Source organism: Arachis hypogaea, chromosome 16 (assembly GCF_003086295.3).
Source record: "Arachis hypogaea cultivar Tifrunner chromosome 16, arahy.Tifrunner.gnm2.J5K5, whole genome shotgun sequence".
Taxonomy (NCBI): domain Eukaryota; kingdom Viridiplantae; phylum Streptophyta; class Magnoliopsida; order Fabales; family Fabaceae; genus Arachis; species Arachis hypogaea.
This window is the reverse complement of record NC_092051.1, coordinates 72,563,721-72,564,278: the sequence shown is the minus strand read 5'-3', so window position 1 is coordinate 72,564,278 and position 558 is coordinate 72,563,721.

The window sequence follows — 558 nt, the reverse complement described above, 5'->3', positions numbered from 1 at the left end:
TTAGAAGGTAAGTATTGGATGGAAGAAGTGAGGAGAAAAGCATGCAAAGTGGGAGAACTCATGAAGAAATGAAGGAACCGTAAAGTTGTCAAGCCTGACCTCTTCGCACTCAAACGACCATAACTTGAGCTACAGAGGTCCAAATGAAACGGTTCTAGTTGCATTGAAAATCTAACATCCGGGGCTTCAAAATGATATAAAATTTGTCATATGTTGCTTCACGTATAGGGGCGCGCATGCGCCATGTACGCGTGCGTGCCGATTGAGCACGTGGTCCACTAAAGTGAAATCGCCCCCAGCGATTTCTGAAGCATTTTGGGCCCAATCTAACTCATTTCTGATGCTATTGAACCCAAGGATTGAAGGGGGAATGAACCAAGTAGTCATAGTATAGTTTTCATCATGTTTTAGGTAGAATTCTAGAGAGAGAAGCTCTCCCTTCTCTCTAGAATTTAGGGTAGTTTAGGTTTAATTTTCTTAAATCCAACTTTTAATTCTTGTTTTAATTTAGTTTCTCCTTTTAATTTCTTGTTGCTACTACTCTATTCTTCTTAGTTC